Source organism: Dermochelys coriacea, chromosome 9 (assembly GCF_009764565.3).
Source record: "Dermochelys coriacea isolate rDerCor1 chromosome 9, rDerCor1.pri.v4, whole genome shotgun sequence".
NCBI classification, from domain to species: Eukaryota; Metazoa; Chordata; order Testudines; family Dermochelyidae; genus Dermochelys; species Dermochelys coriacea.
Window position 1 is genome coordinate 6,563,637 of NC_050076.1, and position 14,860 is coordinate 6,578,496.

A 14,860-nucleotide genomic window follows, 5' to 3' on the forward strand; every position below is an offset into this window, starting at 1 on the left:
GCTGGAGTGGGGGAAACTCGTTTGCCACTTCAGGTCAAGGGGTAGTCTGGGCCAAGACACGGAGTGCCTGAGAGCCCAGCCACTGGGGAGGAGATCCTGTTGGGAGCCTCTCGGTGGGGCACCTGGGGCTCATCATCTCCTGTGAATGCTTTGGCAGCAGCCAAGGTTTTCTAGTACACTAAAAGCTTTGTTATCTGGCATGCTAGGGGAATGGGGGTGTTGGTTAGTCAAAAATTCCAGTTAAGTAAGAGTTATACTTACCAATGGAGGGAGGGAGTTTGGGTGAGTGAGGGGGCTCAGGACAGGGGGTTGGGGGTATGTGAGGGGCTGCAGACGGGGTGCCGGACCTAGGTGGTGTTCACCTCAGGCCGGGCAGCTCCCCACAAGCAGCAACCTATTCCTACTGCTCCTAGGCGGAGGTGTGGCTAGGCGGTTCTGCGCGCTGCCTGCACCCGCAGGCGCGGCTAATGGGATCTGTAGAGGCAGTGCTGGGGGCAGCACACGGAGCCCCCATGGCCATTCCTCTGCCTAGGAGCAGCAGGGACAGGAAGCCGGTTCTGGGGAGCCATGCGGAGCCAGGTAGGGAGCATGCTGGCCACACACCAACGGGACTTTTAATGAATATCAGAAATGCCGGTTTCTAGACCTTTCCGGTTGGTAAAAGTGTTGGATAACACAGGTTTTACGGTACCTGTCTGCAGCAGGCTCTTGTTTCAGGAATGGCCCATGGCAGCAGGATGTCCCCTCTCCTCCCGCCCAGTCCTGTGACATCAGTGTCCCCTCCTCTTCCTCCTGTCCTGTGACAGTGTGAATCCCCCCCTTGTCTCCCCCCCCATCCTGTGGCACAGCAACATTGCGTTGTCTTGTCTCTCATCCCCTGGCCGTGCAACATCCTCACCCCTCCCCTCCCATCCACAGCAAGTAACATTCCCTCCTGGCCTATGGCAACCCCAAACCAGGCCTGGGTCTGTTCCTGGGTGTCTGGCTTATCCGAAGCAGCAGAGTTTGAGGGAAGTTTCAGTTCTGATCCGTTGTGTGAGGAACCCTTGAGAAATTCGGGGCGGGGGGGCTATCCCAAAGTGGGCAAAACATGTTGGTTTCAGCTAGGTTTTGCTTTGATTTTCAGCAGGCTCCTAATGCAGTTCGAGGAATTCCGAGCGACTTGCTGCCACTTACAAGCTGGGTTTGAATGCAAACACCCCAAACTCAGAAAAATGCATCCCTCAGTGCCTTGTGACCTGAGATAATTCCTTGCCAAAGACTGAAGGGACTGGCAGGAAAAGGCGCTGGCACTGGGCCCTCATGCTTTGGTTCTGTTTGATGGAGCTGTTAATGATTGGCAGATAGATAAATGTTTCAGAAAAGATGTATGTATTTTCTTGACTGTCATAGAAGAACCAGCTCAAGGGTGACGACTAACCCAATTTCCAGGAGGATGTTTTGCAGATGATACAAAACTACTCAGGATAGTTAAGTCCCAGGCAAACTGCAAAGAGCTACAAAAGGATCTCACCAAACCAGGTGACTGGGCAACAAAATGGCAGATGAAATTCAATGCTGATAATGCTAAGTAATGCACATTGGAAAACATAATCCCAACTGTACATACAAAATGGGGTCTAAATTAGCTGTCACCACTCAAGAGAGAGATCTTGGAGTCACTATGGATAGTTCTCTGAAAAACATCCCCTCAGGGTGCAGCGGCAGTCAAAAAAGCAAACAGAATTTTGGGAATCATTAAGAAAGGAAGAGATAATAAGATAGACAATGTCATATTGACTTTAATAAATCCATGGTACACCCACATCTTGAATATTGCGTGCAGATGTGGTCCCTCCATCTCAAAAAAGATATATTGGAATTGGAAAAGGTTCAGAAAAGGGCAACAAAAATGGTTATGGGTTTGTAACAGCTTCCATATGAGGAGAGATTAATAAGACTGGTTTCAGAGTAGCAGTCGTGTTAGTCTGTATTCGCAAAAAAAAAAAAGGAGTACTTGTGGCACCTTAGAGACTAACAAATTTATTTGAGCATAAGCTTTCGTGAGCTACAGCTCACTTCATCGGATGCCTTTTCCAGTTTGGAAAAGAGACAACTAAGGGGGGATGTGCTAGAGGTCTATAAAATCATGACTGGTGTGGAGAAAGTAAATAAGGAAGTGTTTTACCCATCCTCATAACACAAGAACTAGGGGTCACCAAATTAAATTCATAGACAGCAGGTTTAAAACAAACAAAAGGAAGTATTTCTTCACACAACGCCCAGTCAACCTGTGGAACTCTTTGCCACAGAGGATGTTGTGAAGGCCAAGACTATAACAGGGTTCAAAAAAGAACTAGATAAATTCATGGAAGATAGGTCCATCAATGGCTGTTAGCTGGGATAGGCAGGGATGGTGTCCTTAGCCTCTGTTTGCCAGAAGCTGGGAAATGGGTGACAGGGGATGGATCACTTGATGATTATCTGTTCTGTTCACTCCCTCTGGGACACCTGGCACTGGCCACTGTCAGAAGACAGGATACTGGGCTAGATGGACCTTTGATCTGACCCAGTATGGCCATTCTTATGGTCTTATGTTATTCCAAGGCATCTGAGCCCCCTGGTAACAGTCAAACCTGAGCTAGTAATCATGCTGCTGAGCATTTATCTAGGGCTTGTCACCCACAGAGCACAACGTGCTTTGCAATGGAAGATGAGCACCACTTGCCCTGTTTTGCAAATGGGGAAACTGAGTCACTGAGCGGGGAAGTGATTTGCCCAAGGTCACGCGGCAAGTCAGAGGCAGAGTTGGGAAGAGAACCCAAATTGTCCAATTCCCAGGCCCTGGTTTGGATTGAGAATCTCAGTTACACTGAGGCTTGTAAGAAATCGATACAGGCTTGAACCTGATGGGCAGTGTGAGGTGTTGCCCTAAACGCACAAAGATGTAGAGATTTATTCTTCTTGTGCTTTTAGCATGGACCTATGGCCATGGCACTGCCATCATGGACCGGGCACCAGCTGACAAGGTGCCCAGACTAAGAACTATAAAGCTGATACAAGGGGGCATTCTTAGGCCTTTTCATTGCCACTGGTTGCAGAAGGTCCAAGACACATTAAAGTAAGTCTAAATTCCAGATATGCGGGTCTTTGCATTAGCTAAATAAATAGGGACATCGGTGTGCATGCGAGAGTGTATGAAATATTGGGAGCGTGCCCGTAAAACACCAGCCATATTAGAAAGGAGAGCGAGACTTAAATTAAGCAAGACATAATTAGACCCAGGAAGAGGGGTGGCCCAATTCAGAGCTCTCATGTGCCACAAGATGCAAGGCAGTGGACAAAAATCCCAGAGCCCCAGGTCAACATTTTTTTAAATAATGAAAACATAAATGGAGTTTAAAATGGTCATAAATGCTGGAAAATGCTTGTATGTACTAGAGCATTTTAGAGCAGAGAGAGAGCACATCTGTAGCTGTGTGTGTACACCATTACCTCCCTCTACTGGATGGAATCAGAACAGCTCATCCATGTGTCATAGGTCCTATACTGCCAATAGCTCCTTTAGCCCAAGTGGAAGGCGCGGGCTTGAGCTACATGAGAAAGCGAACCTGTTGAAATGCCGTTCCACTCTGGTATGTCCATCATCTGCCATGACCTGAGAGCGAGCTCTGGCCCCAAAGCCAAGGGGCTGTGCTCGTGACCAGCAGAGGAAGAGGTTAAATAAGTGACTTAGAAGAATTCTGTTTGTGGTGGTGGCCACATTCCTGCATGGAAACTTACCGCCCCTGCTTTGAGTAGTGAAGGACGGAGGAACCACTCCAACCAGTTCTGAAGAGGCGAGGCCGGTGGTGGCCACATTTCAGGTTCAGTCCCGCCCAGCCAAAGTGCTTCTGTCCAGAGCACGAAGTGGGTTTGGGGAGGAGCGCCAGCTGTGTGATGGAGCTTGGATGGCTTCCACCTGTGTGTGGCAGCTGCAGGCCTCCTCCTGCGGTATAATGCACCCTACACCTGCTGCCGGAAAGGCACTGTGGCAATCCCCAAGCCAGCCACGGCGCATAGCTGGGGCACTACTCCCCATCCCCCCAAATGTTTGGGGAGCTCTAGGGTGGCCATTCTGTCTGGGATCTGCATGGGCAGGGAGGACACTCTCGTTCTCCCTCCTCATCCTGCCCCAGGATCTGCACAGGACAAGCCAAACCCCTGGATGTAAGTGCTTCAGGAGAGACAAAGTCAAGCAGAGTGCCCTTCCCCTCAGACAGCACCCCATGGCTTTGGTTTCCGCCTTTGCAATGGGTTTGCAGGCCCACTCCTTTGTCAGGTACGGGGGTTCTGCTCGTGCGGCTGCAGCTGGGAGGTCCTAGGCCCAGGTGATGTCAGCCCTGCCCCGCTTGGCTATCGGGGCCCAGTGGCTCTGCTGGGAGTCACGATTTTCACTTGCAAACCTGGCCGTTCCTTACAGTGCTGTGGTGGGAGAGAAAGGTGCCGGACCGACAGCCCTGGGACTTCAGTCTCAGCCTGGGCAGCAGCAGGGCAAACCTTGCCCATGCACCACCTTGCCCCCGGAGCCTCCACCCAGACCTGGGAGGGCCGTCTCTCAATGGGAGGGGGGCACTTCTGCTTTCATGGGCCCTTTTGGTCCTTGGCCTCTAGGTTGAGTCTGATCCAAAGGGGACGAATGATGCTAAATGCGGGGGTGGGTGAGGTGTTGTTAATCCATCTATAAGCTTGGAACTCCTTGCTTCATCATGCCCCAGCTAGGACACTACTCCTTCTCGTCAGCTTTGTCAGGCAGCGCTAACGACCGCACAGTTGCTGTTGCCATGGCCCTTTCTGACCTGCTTTCAAACCTCTGCCATGCTGGGAGCACCTGTACTGACTCCTGTGTTTGGTTCTTCTGAAGCCCACTTGCTCTGACGGTGACTAATCCTGCCTCTTCCTTCTTCAGTCGCTCTCAAGTGCCATCTCCTCACTCTGCCGGCCCGTGCAGAACTGCTCCTAATAGTGCAAGTGTAATGCCGACAGACCTCTGTCGTTGGCGGGTGGGATCAAACCGGGGACCTCTGGAGCTTAGCGCGTGAGCCTCTACAGCATGAGCTAAAAGCCAACTGGCTGTTCGCTAAGGCTGTGGAGCAGACTCATTTTCTCTCTCTCTAAGTGGTCTGAGTGCCACTAGACGGGACAGAACGCCATCCCCAGCAGGCGTGTGGGTTACACATGGTACCGTCTAGTGTTAAATATCTCGAACAATGGGGCTTCCCCCATCTGACAGTGCTCACCATTATTAGCAGCTTCGTCCAGAAACCCAACCTACATTTTCCTTGGCATCAGTTTGTCCCCTTAGTCCTCACTGTATTGCATTCAAGCACCCTAACAATTCCTCTTCTACCATGCCCCCATGCCAGCCAGTGTGAATTTTTTCTTGCTCCTCTCTGAGCTTCCTCCAGCCTGAGCTCTCGCTTTCAGGGGATGAATTCCCTGCACTGCAGTGAGAGGCGTTAATTGCCACCCTGTCTGTGATGCCTAGACTTGAATTTCCATGTCTATGCTTCAATCCATGGCTGCTTGGGCTACCACATTCCGAGCAGGCTCTTTCCTACGACATGGTGGCTGTGCAGGAAATTTATGGTTTAAGTTTCTTGGGGGCATCAGTATTCGAACTCAGATTCCCGGCCCCGCTCTACAAGCCCAGGCCCCCTCACTCACGTTACTAGTACTGTCATGCGTGCGTAGTCACGCGGCTGGGAATGGGGGTCATGTCGGCGGGAGTGGGCCCACACCAATCCCAGAAATACTGGAATGTCCTGTATGCTGGGAATGCATGAGGTGGTCACCCCAGGTGGGGCTATGCCAGTGGCCGTTCAGCCTCTGAGCATGCCTGATGTGAATTAGATGTTTCCAGAAGCCCCAGTCTGTCTGAGCTGATTGCTCATGCCGTTCCAAGAACGCATTGCCTTCTCTCCCACCAGCCTGTCTCCTGAATACCTCCTAAATATGATCCCTACCACTCAGGCTAAAGGAGAATCTCCATTAGTTGTTAGCAGTACAGGGCCTATGACACACAACTGAGGTGTTCTGATTCTACCCAGCAGAGGGCAGCAGTAACGTACACACCAGCCAGTTCATTGTTATCCTGAATGCATTTAGAGGCAGACGTGATCCTGGCCAGTCTCTATCCAGATAGCTCTTTTAGTGTTTCCATGGGTATTTTCTCCTCCCATCCTTCTCTCTTTGAGTTCCCTGCTTTATATGTCCTCTAGATTTTTCTGTCTGCAGGAGACTATTACAGCTCCCCCCACGACTGTGCTGACCAAGGGTGTCCCTCGCATGCTGAGATGGATTTTTTTGCAGTGACATTGCACTGCCAGCTCCTGTCTAGTTTGTGACAGTCCAGAGATCTGTCACCCCTCTTGTCATCGCTGCTACTGTGTGTGGGCCCCTCCCTAGAACTATGTAGTCAATCCCCATCTCTCCCCTATCATGGCTCAGCAGCCCCTAGATATTCGGGAGGGTCTTTGACTGCTCAGGAACAAGTACTTACTGAAAAAAGAAAAGGAGTACTTGTGGCACCTTAGAGACTAACAAATTTATTAGAGCATAAGCTTTCGTGAGCTACAGCTCACATCCGATGAAGTGAGCTGTAGCTCACGAAGCTTATGCTCTAATAAATTTGTTAGTCTCTAAGGTGCCACAAGTACTCCTTTTCTTTTTGCAAATACAGACTAACATGGCTGCTACTCTGAACTACTTACTGAGTGACTCACAAGCCAGGAATGCCTGGACAGCTCACTCTTGCATAAGGTCCATTCATTCACCTACCCCGGGGGAGAAATCTACCTGTGAGCTCAGGACTCGATGCAGCTGAAGGAGCATTATCCCACCTGCCCATGCATAGGGCACAATCAGGACATGCTAATAGGATCTCCTCCAAGCTTGCAGATAAGGGTGGTTTGCACATAGGCCTGAGAGCTCTTCCCCTGGATTTCTATTCCCTTTGCTGGTTGAACAGGCCAGGGGGGAATTTCCTGATTAGGCTCCTCTAAGGGTTCTTCGAATTTGGCTGGAGGAGGGGGGGTTTGCTTTGGTTTCGTGATTCCCCACCCTCCCCCACAAGGGCATGGGGGAGAGAAGGTTTGGCCTCTAGGGCTTGGCTTGAGCAATCTACCCTTTTGGGAGGAAAGAGGACAGACCGGATCAGTGAAGAGGGCCCTGGCCCATGGCAGAGAGGGCTCTGGGAGGGCAAAGGGCAATGAGTTGGGCCAGGATGGGAGTGAGAGCCGGGGCAGAGCCCAGCCACCACTGCTGCAGAAGGGTTCCTATGTCCTTGCTTTGGGGTGGGCCAGACCACCCCCAAAAGACCTTCTTGTTGGCCCCCCTCCATAGGCCTCAGTGTTGGCCTCTTGCATGGAAGTGGCCTTTCGTTTACCCCCCCTAGGTGAAGGGGAGGGGGGCGCACGGACGTTAGTCCAGTGGTCTCCCTCCGCCCAGCCAGGCAGCAGTCATGAGCTGTGCCTGGCCCTGATGCCTTCTGCCCAACCTCAGACTCACTGATCCCCCTGGCTCCATGTGACCTGAGCCCTACAAGTCCAAAGCTCCTATCATAACCAACTGCAACTGCTGGTGGGGCCTCTAATTGGGGAAATCAATTAGGGCAAGGGATACAGATGGGCTAGTAGACTCGTATATGAATGCAGATCTGGGACAACACAACTCAGTTGTTGGTTTGAAGTGACCCAGCTTAGCATGACAGATACCTGGAAAGCTTCATGTACTGCAGGGAAGTGTTTGTAAATTACTTCACTTAAATAGCCTTTACACAAGATGAGTAACAATAACTCTCTCTAACGTGCACAAGTCCTCCTTTTCTTTTTGCAAATACAGACTAACACGGCTGCTACTCTGAAACTCACTAGTTTAGTCTGTATTCGCAAAAGAAAAGGAGGACTTGTGGCACCTTAGAGACTAACAAATTTATTTGAGCATAAGCTTTGAAAGCTTTTGATAAATTTGTTAACCTCTAAGGTGTCACAAGTCCTCCTTTTCTTTTTGCGAATAACTCACTAGATAACTCCGCAGTGTTATTTCAATGTCAGACATGCCTAGCACATCAGATTTGTTGTGTGTTAATGTTGCATGCATCAAAGGATATACTGGCCTCAATGAAGAGTTTATATAGCGGTGTGAGTATATTGTCCAGCACAAAGACACGACGCTGGGTAACAGTTAAGGTTGTTCAAAAACCATCTACCCAAACATTAAAAAAGTAGAAAATCCAAAGTTATGGCAAATACATGACAAAGCAACCCAGCACAACTTAGAGAGAGCCTAATTTTCAGCCATTTCTGTCCATCATACTCCTATGCAAACACATTACCAAAACAACCTTAACTCTGCCCCATCGTTATAGCACCTGCAGTCTTTCTTACCTAGAGGCAAAGGTTCTATAAACCTGGGATCAGAGTGTTGCTTATGAGAGCACATTGCAGGTCAACCCAAATCCTTTCCAGTACATCTAACCCAGAGGTTTTCAAACTGGGGGGCATGGAGGAATGTTCGGGGGGAGGGGGTGAGAAATACCAGGTGGCTGGCAATGCCCTGCGGCTCGGGCCAACCCCGTGCAGTGGGGCTTAGGGAGGGAGTGCCACCTCCACCCCTGACTCACCTTAGTGGGCCACCTGGCCTGTCTTGGTTGAGTGGGGGGAAGGGTGCAACCAAAAATTGTAACGAGGGGGGGCTCAGCTCAAAAAAGTTTTGAAAACTGCAGCTCTAACCCCATCGTGTATGCTATCTGTACTTCATGAGTTTGCAGAAAACTATTTAATGAGTGTTTTAGACAATTAATTTTGAAATCCCTCTCAGAGACTGTTTTGTTTGAAATTTTTCTCCAAAATACTTTATTTTTCTATGAAAACATTTCAAATCAAAATGAATTTTTTTAATTGTAAGGAAATTGTTGTTTTCTTTCCCTGTTCTGAAAAATAAAACATTTCAGGTTTTGATTTCCAGGTTGGGGTAGAGGAGGGGATTTTTCCCCTCTCTTCCATTTTCAAAAACATTCTTGCTTTTATGCTGCCGGAAAGGAGGAGAAAGTTTTAAAAAATGGAGAAAAAGGGATGGGAAAAGATTTCCCCCCTCATTTGTATTTCTCACTTGCCTCTCCCTTTGTTCCCTTTTCCCTCTTTCCGTGAGGGACACATGAGGAAGTAAACAAGCAGAGAAGGGGAAAAATACTCAAGAATTAATATAAATTTTGTTTGGCTTTCAAAAAAAAAGAAAAAGAAAAGAAACTTTTGATTGCCAAAATGAAATGAAACAAACAAACAAAAACAGAATGTCCTTCAGAAAATGTCGTGGTGGAAAATTTTTGGCAATATTGAAAATGTTCCGTGAAAATGTTCGATTCTGCTAAAAAGACAGTTTTTTTGTCAAAAACAAAAATTCAACACCTCTGAAGATTCGGGGTGGTTTGACTTAGGGGACTAATTCTGGATTATGTTTGGGGCATTCGCTCAGGTTTGAATCCCTGGGCCTAAAGGTTCAGCTGTTTTAGATCACGTGTAGCAGCTGCCACAGACTTCTGATCATCCTTTCGGCGAACACAATCATGCCACAACTTGGCTGCTTCACAGCTTGATGGTGTGTTCCTGTGCTAGGTATTAGGATGATGATCAGATATCAGCACGCCACTGCGAGGCCTGAAATACAACGCCTGATTCATTCTGGTCCGGCAAAGTGATGTAAGCGCAAAGGAGCAGGCACGGTAAGGCTGTCGATATGTAGATTCATAGCCTTTTCCGGCCAGATTAGCTCATTATGATTGTCTAGTCTGACCTCCTGCATCGCACAGGCCATTGGCAGAGGGTGCAATTTAGAGCAGCCTTCAGTTTGTTGCACCCTGTGCTGGGGGTTGAACTGCCCCAGAATAAAGGTGGCACAAAGTGGGCACGAAAATCCCCCCGCTTCTTGTGCTGGGCACAGTTTGGCCAGAACAGGGGCATTTCCTGAAAGTGTTGTGACCCCACCCCCGCTGCCTCTCTCAAACAGGAGCAGGGCACAGAGCTCTGTAGCGAAGGACCACTGAACAGCACTGGCCCTGCAGTGAGTGCCCCAGCTCCTAGGGTTGGCAAGGCTGTTTCCCAGCGGCCTGGCTAAAATTGAGCCCAGAGTCAGTTTAATGGCTGAGAGGGGCTGGGCTCTCGAGCGCTCCAGGCGCCGAGAGGGGGAGCAGAGTCTCGCCTGGCATTTCAAGTTGGTCAGGTTCCACTTCCTCCTCTCTCCCTCTCCTGACCCCCTCAGGGGGCTGCCTAGAGCCCTGCTCCTTTGCATCCAGCTGCCCGGTGAGACTGGGCGTATTAATCATGGCCCCTTGGGCAAAGCCAGGAGAGGAGATTGACTGTGCTAATGTATTGCTAGGGTCTCCTTGCTACATGTGGTGTTTGGGGCTGGTACCCCTGCAAGTCCCATTCCCACGCACATTGAAGGGAAATAAACATGTCACTGTAGCATCTGGTGACTCCCCTGCTCTGGGGGACGGGGCCAGGAGGGATCCACTCCCTGTAGGAAGTGGGATGGGGGGAACCTTTTCTTCCCCATGGGGAGGGTGCACGGCTGGAGTGGCAGGTGCCTTGATGGAGTCAGGGGCACTCCCAGGGCATCAGCTGGGGGAGCGCCTCTGTCTCCTGTTGGGTACTGACCTGCAGGTCTGTTTGTGAGCAATGGCCCTGTTGTTGCCATGCAGGTAGGGCTGGCCGGGGTGTGGTGTGCAAACTGTGGGTGGGGAGCAGGGGCTGGCCATGGTGTGCTGAGCACACACTGTACCTAGCCTGCCAGAAACAAGTGCCTGTCGCTATGGTTAAGGTAGTGTCACTTGTTCCATTATACACTTAGAGTTTCAGGGGGTTAGATTTCGAGGGAGATTCCTGAGCACCACGCTTCTGGGTTGGCTCAGTGTTTAGACTAGTGCGCGGCCTTTGGGAGATTTGGACTAAAGCAAGAGAAAGGTGCTCTTCAGTCCCAGGCCACTGGTTTGCTACTTCAGTTCCTTGGGGATTGAACCACAGCATATGTGGCTTTTCATCGGCCTTGATGATGGTGCGCGATTAGCTTGTGGAACTCGCTGCCACTGGAGGTCACCGAGTTGAGTGGGGCTCAAAAAGAGTTAAACATTCATATGGACAGCGAGGACAGCCCCAGTTACATTAGATGGAATTAAAAATGTGTAAGGAGTCCAGACCATTCTCGGAGAAAAGGCGACAGGACTTGCTAGGCCACTGGTCTGATTCAGCCTGGCCATTATTTATGTGCCGTTTTGTAACATGTTGCATTCCCCACAAACTGTGATGACAGGCCATACCAGTCCAAGCCTTTTCCTTGGATTACAATAAGACTTCTGCTAAACTAAGTGTGGTATTAAAGTGATAAGCCGCAGTTAGCTCTGAAGCAGGGAGAGAGAACAGGTCTGGCTCAAATAACAACACACTAACATTCCTCCCGGTCTCCAAGGTCTCCCAGTGTGTGTTTGCCAAGGGCCCCGTGACTCATCTAGAACCTTCCCACGACTTGCAGGTGGGTCGGGACCCACGTTTGGGAAATGTTGTTCTCAAGTGACAGGGCTCTAAAACCAGCCTTAAGTTGAATCTGCAGCAGTAATCTCCCTCCTGCTACTGAGGTGCGGTGGGAGTGCCGGAAGTTGGGAGGGACGTGGCTAACGTTTCTGCTTAGCTGGGTGGAAGTTCAGAACCCAGAGGTTGCTCTAAAGGGGACACTCAGGTAACATCCCAGCAGTGGCCTTTCTCCTGGAAACAAAATGAAGGAACGAACGGCAAAAGCCCCTGCCTTTGAATAGTGTGAAAAATTATGCCACAAAACCACACGTGCAACAACCCCAAATCCCCAAACAAGACATTCCATTGCACCCGGGTCTTTCCCTGGGGAGAGGATGAGGAAGCACACGGGACAGATGGTAGTCACGTGACTGGCTTAGACACCTAACGTCCATGGATTTCAGCTAAGCACCAATATAGAACAGAGTATGTTATTACACGCACTTTCTAGTCAACCACCTCTCTAGCTCCTTCTCTCCACCATCTCTCTTTGTCTCTGTCTGTCACACATTCTCTCTCTCTCTCTCTCTCTCACTTGAATTCAATGAGTCTTTTTTTGGCAAGGTAAGCTTGACTGGAAATCATGAACATGTAGAAAAGAAAAAAACCCAGATCTTTTGTGTAGAGGTTAGTAACAGCTGTGCTCTCAGGCATAGGTGCTGGATCTAGGGGTGCTGCTGCATTCCCTGGCTTGAAGTGATTTCCATGACATATGGGGTTTAGTTTGGTTCATTGTGGCTCTCAGCACCCCCACAATACACATTGTTCCAGCCCCCCTGTTCTCAGGGCTCATCTATACTTACAGCTCCGCTGGAGCACTTATTGAAGATGTTGTCTACACTGAGGGGAGAGCTTCTTTGGGGTACTCCACCTCCCTGAGAGGCAGTAGCTATGTCCATGGGAGAAGCCCTCCTGTTGCCAGAGTGCTGGCTATGCCGGGGGTTAAGTGGGTATAACTACTTTGCTCAGGGATGTGGATTTTCCACACCCCGAGTGACATAGTTATATGTACATACGTACATATATGTAGTGTAGATCAGGATGCAGATGCTCACATGTACGCACACAGAGTTACAGGTAAATTATCTTTATCTGATCACTTCTGTTGTTTTATAGTTACTTAGGGGCTTGGTTTGCTGGACTATTACCTATGAACTTGGAAATGAAACCTAGTCAGTTTCTTGGTCACACATTTGCTTATTGCATGAATTGCACAGTAAAACTTGCCAAACCTTGGATTTCAGTTCAGCTGTGAGGCATTGTTTCTTGGTGTGAGGTTAGAGAGAGAGCAGATAGAGTCGATAATCAAACACAGGGAGAGAATGCACTTAATAGCTATGGCTACGCAAGTGTAAGGTTAGTTTCATGATTGATTTCGCTTCACTGGGTGATGGCAACAGTAGAAATGCTAGTGTAGATAAGGAAACTGTACAGGTGACATTCAGACCTATTCAAGGGTTGAAGCTCACCCTGGGAAGAAAATACAATAGATCTTTTCCCTTACAGATAAGAACAGAAGAACATAAGAGCTGCAATATGGGATCAGACCATGGTCCATCTAGCCCAGTATCCTGTCTCTGACAGTGGCCTGTACCACAGCTTCAGGGGGAGTATACAGAACAGGGCAGGTTTGGAGTGGTCCATCCTTCTCTTCCACTCCTGGCTTCTGGCAGTCAGAGGTTTAGGGTTGCCCTGAGCATGGGGCTCCATCCCTGACCGTCTTGGCTAGTAGCCATGGATGGACCTGTCCTCCATGAACTCCCCGTCATCACTATGTCCCATGGCAATGAGTTCCACAGGTTAGTTGTGCATTGTGTGAAAAAAGCCCTTTGTCTTGCTTGTACTAAGTTTAATTGCATCAGGTGACCCCAGGGTTTTGTATTGTGTGAAAGGGTAAATAACACTTCACTATTCACTATTTTCACACCGTTCCTACTGTTATAGACCTCTATCATATCCCCCCTGAGTCATCTCTTTGCTAAGCTGAATGGATCCAGTCTTTTTAAACTTTCCTCATATGGAAGCTGTTCCAGACTCCTAGTCAATTTTGTTGCCTTTTTCTGAACCTTTTCTAGTTCTAATATATCTTTTTTTGAGATGGGATGACCAAAACTGCATGCAGTATTCAAGGTGTTGGGTGTACCATGGATTTATATAGTGGCATTATGATATTTTCTGTTTTATTTTCTATCCCTTTCCTAACAGTTTGTAATATTGAGCCTTTTTGACCACAGCTGTGCATTGAGCAGAAATTTTCAGAGACCTCTCCACAGTGACTCCAAAAATCTCTTTTGTGGGAGGTAATAGCTAATATAGAACCCATCATTGTATATGTATAGCTGGGAAATTTTTTTTTCCAATGTGCATTACTTTGCACTTATCAGCATTGAATTTCATATGGCGTTTTGTTGCCCAATCACCCAGGTTTGTGAGATTTCGTTGTAACTCAAGCTAGGCTATCGCTAAAGATAGGCTCAAGCCACAACATTTGGATCCAGATCACAGCTGAGATTTCAGACATTCCCCCAAATTCTTGTGTGTTTGGCAATAGGATTTTGGCTTGGGGCCCGTTCTAGTGATATAACAACATTAGATTGTTAACTGTATTTAAGTACACCTCTCTGCTACATGGGGGGAAGTTATTTAAGATGCCACCACATTAGACAGTGTTCCGATGGTGAAAATATATGGTTGGTTTGACAGCATGTTAGTCATTCCCGTGCTGAATCTATTTCTGATACAGTCACCATATCAGGAAACTGGACACATCTGGAAGATTTTAAATTTATGCATGATACATTTTAGGATCAATGGACAATGCCACCATGACTTCAGGCCCAGAAGCTGGGTGTTATTGATGACTCAGACCTCTCCCTATGTCTTCACATCCAGACTATGTCTCAATCTGGCCCTTTTTTTCTGCACAACATCTCTAAGGCCTGGTCTGCACTAGAAAGTTCAGCTGACCCAAGCAAGTCACTACAGGGGTGTGGAAAAGCCACCCGCTCCTAGAGATGTAGTTAAGCCCACCTAAGCCCCAGTGTAGACAGCGCTAGGTTGCTGGAAGAATTATTCGGGCGTTTGTGCTGATGGGAGCCCCTCCCAGGAAGTGATCCGCTGGGGAGGTGCCTGGCACCCAGCAGGTGTGAAAGCAAAATGGCAAGAGGGCCTGGTGCCGGGAGCTCGTTCCCAGCGACGGGGCGATCACCACCGATGAATCCTGGCCCATTGCCCTTTGACCTGGCGCTGCCCAGGCCTTCGCTGGGGCAGGGGTCAGA